The sequence below is a fragment of the Antrostomus carolinensis genome, unplaced genomic scaffold, assembly GCF_000700745.2.
Source record: "Antrostomus carolinensis isolate BGI_N321 unplaced genomic scaffold, ASM70074v2 scaffold40508, whole genome shotgun sequence".
In the NCBI taxonomy this organism is placed as follows: Eukaryota; Metazoa; Chordata; class Aves; order Caprimulgiformes; family Caprimulgidae; genus Antrostomus; species Antrostomus carolinensis.
The window spans coordinates 6,017-9,024 of record NW_010331623.1 but is presented as its reverse complement, the minus strand read 5'-3'; positions in this window follow the sequence as shown (position 1 = coordinate 9,024).

Genomic DNA, 3,008 nt, shown 5'->3' with positions numbered 1-3,008 from the left:
TTGAAGATAAAAGATTCAGTTTGTTTCATCAAAAAAGATTTTTCCCATGTTTTCACAGAAATAGCCTACTGGTAATATTTTTGTTGTTGTTGTGCCACAAGTGAATCTCAATTTTTCTTGCCTTGAAACATGTAGACCCTAGAGCAGTCCTTGGATCTAGAGTTGCATGCAACAGTTGAATTGATCAGTGAATGTGGTTGCATGTGAAAAGTAGGGTGACAGGAGTTTTGTGGTATTTTCTCCTGATTTTTGTTAAATAGTGGAATTGAAAGAAGTTGCAGCACTGATACATGTTAGCAATGCAGTGCATAAGTAACAAAAGGATGGAACGAAGATAAGAGGACAGATCCTAAAGCAGGGTGTGTGCTATGACTTTGCCATATCCTGCAGTACTGGTCTTCAGTACTTCAGCTCTGGTTTTCCTAGTGGTGAATGGACTTGAACAGATGTCACTGATGGTCTAAGAAATGCTGTGTTTTAGTATTCTTCTCCTTGACAGCTAAACAAAAGCAGTCCCTTAAATAAGTTAAAGATGACAGTCTAAGATCCTGGGTGATGCTATACAGGATGGAAGAACTGCTTTGACTCACGGATTTAAAATGTAGATCCCTAAGGGCCTGTTCACCTGTTGGCTGTCATTCTGTTCAGACATCTAGAACCTGTGAGTGCCAAACACCTGGATATCAGAAGTCCCTGGTGCTTCATGTTCTGCTTTGCACTTTGATGGTGGCAGTGCTGATGGAGTGGGTGTCTCTCCCTACCTTGGCACTACTGTGATTTTTTTTAAATATACATCTCACTCCATCAGCCCTGGGGAGTGGTGAAGTCTGCTAGCACGTGGGTGAGCAATAGGAAATATATTTTGCAAAGTGTTATTTAATGGTTATCTCTTCAGTGATTCCCTTCAACAACTGCTATTCCAAGTCCCTTGTTCCTGCCCTCCAGCTGGTGTCTCTTTGTGATCCCCACTGTCAATGCTGGTGCAGGGCTCTAGCCTGGGGAGTGTATCCAGATGCAAAATAGTGAAGGGAAAATGGGGAGAAGAGGACAACCGTTGCTTTTCAGCCCAGCTGGACCCCTGGGCACCTCACTGTGCAGCTGTGGTCACACTTGTGTTCCTGAGCTGGAGGGGACAATGTAAGGTGTCTGAGTGAGCAGCAGAGCAAGTGCTGAAGCCACGGCTGCTATCACAGGTCATGCAAGGCTTTCTGTGACTGAAGAGGGGGCTTAGGTATTCAGAGCTGTGAGTACACAAGGGCTGTGGTTCTTGGAGTCACAGGCAGATAAAACCTCAAAGGAGCTGTGATTTCCTAGCATCTCTAGGTGGGCAGTTTAAATAGTTGTCTTGACTATTTCATGCCAGTCTTTTCAATCATAGGTGTAATCACATTGCAATTAAGTGCTGCAAACACGTGTGTATGAGGAGTGGAAAAGCACGGAAAAGGCTCACTGGTAGGTTTTACCTACCTGTGCATTAAAAGCAGTTTTCAGGTTTCTGCCCTTTAAATTTTAATGTTCAAAACCCTGAGAATCAATTATGTTAATAAATACTTTAACACCTTGGCTGTTTTAGGGTTGCTGTGGGACAAGAGTTCACAGAATGCTTTGGTTTCCTGTGATGTAGAAAAATTGCCAGCCAGGAGTTGGCAGAGAGCATCGGTATCTCTCTCGCTCTCCTCCAGTTGGCAGCTGCAGGAGATCAGCCTGCCGGAAAAGCTGCTGTAAAGCTGGGTGTTTGCAAACAGCCAGCTGCCTCTTGTGTCAGGGAAATCTCTTTCTTTATTTGACCCAAATGGGTACGGATCTGCCTGATCTTGTACTGGCCTGGAAATGCAGGCTGGTCATTCCTGAATGTGCTGGTGAGATCATTTGTGGCCGATTATTGCTGCTAATTGGCCTCTGTAAAGCAGCAAGAAGCTGATACTCCTTATAAAATAAGAGTGACTTGCTAATTTAAAATGTTAATAGCTTCATTTATGGTTTTGTTTGCATCCTCTATCAGGTCTAGAATAGCTATTCACTTGTTGAGAATGATTTTCCATGCAAGTTTTTTCTCATAATTTATTTCATATTTCAACTTTCACATTGCTAGATTCTGCAGCAGCCCAAGAGAAATAACATTTTTCTGTTCAGAAAGGGATTAATACTTTTGATGAGACATTTCTGACACAGGAGGTTCACAGATGTTCTTGCACAAGCCTTTAAAAGGACATTTGACATGTGGTGTTGCAATTCAGCAAATTTTAGGTAAGCAAATTAACTTAATAATAAACTGCTTTTCATCGAACTAGATGGAGCCAAATCAAGTACTTTGCCAAGAATTTATTTTTATTAGTGCAGTATAATTTGGTGCTTACGCGAAGCGATCTGGTTCACGCACTGTTTTGGAGGGGAAGGAGTGGAGCCGGTGGTGGCGTTGGGAGGTTTACTGATGTAAGAGGGTGGCTCTGCCAGGAGCACAGCACCAGCACTTGCTGCAGAGCTGCTCCTCCGTGGGGCTTCTACAGAAGGGATTGATGCTGTGCTACGTAGCCCATCCCTGAAATTTGAAAAAGTCGTAATTTGAAATGAAAGTCAAAGAAAGGTGAGCTATTCTGTATGCTCAGTTCACTGCTTTCCATTTCATCAGCCATAAGAACCTGAGTGGAGCTGGAGTAGGAAATTGTCACAACACCAGAAAACGTCCTAGGACTCTGCTTCCAGTCTCAGTGATTTCTGGGGTTTCTGACAAGGGGAACTATTCACTGTGTTAAATTCACATTCATAAACCCTTTTGTGGCTAGTGAATACTTTGGCATATGCAGGGTTCTTCTTTCAAAAGCCCATATTCAATACAGATTTCAACATTTCTGGACAGCAAGTCATCTCTATCTATCTCCAAAGACAGAGAACCACAAAGTTAGGCACTCTTTATAATTAAGTGTGACTTCTCCAAAGACAGATGATTGCACCATGAGAAAGGATTTTTTTTTTTTCCAGAAGTTGCCTCCCTATATCACTTTCTCTAC